Below are 385 nucleotides of genomic sequence, written 5' to 3' on the forward strand. Positions count from 1 at the left end.
GACCTTCAATGCCCAGTATATGACAGATAATAGCTAGCAATGCATTTTTAGATCTTGCTCCTCCCAGTACACTGTCAATCTTCCTCATATACTAATCTCTGATGTAAGTGAGCTGCTATATGACGACTGCTCCCTGTAACTGCATCCATACCTACCTCTGCTCGCTGTTCATGCTGCTTCCAGTAACACCTAACTGATATATAGCTCTATACAATCTTTTTCTGTAACTTATTGGACAAATATCCTACACCTTCTGAAATGCCTTTGATTGAGATTGAAATAACTGGTGACTTACAGAATTATATAATTCATGGCTGGCAGATCTTTATTTCTGTTCATAGTCTAATAAGAAATTATTTATATTACAACTATACATCATCAATTA

Source organism: Ranitomeya variabilis, chromosome 2 (assembly GCF_051348905.1).
Source record: "Ranitomeya variabilis isolate aRanVar5 chromosome 2, aRanVar5.hap1, whole genome shotgun sequence".
NCBI lineage: Eukaryota > Metazoa > Chordata > Amphibia > Anura > Dendrobatidae > Ranitomeya > Ranitomeya variabilis.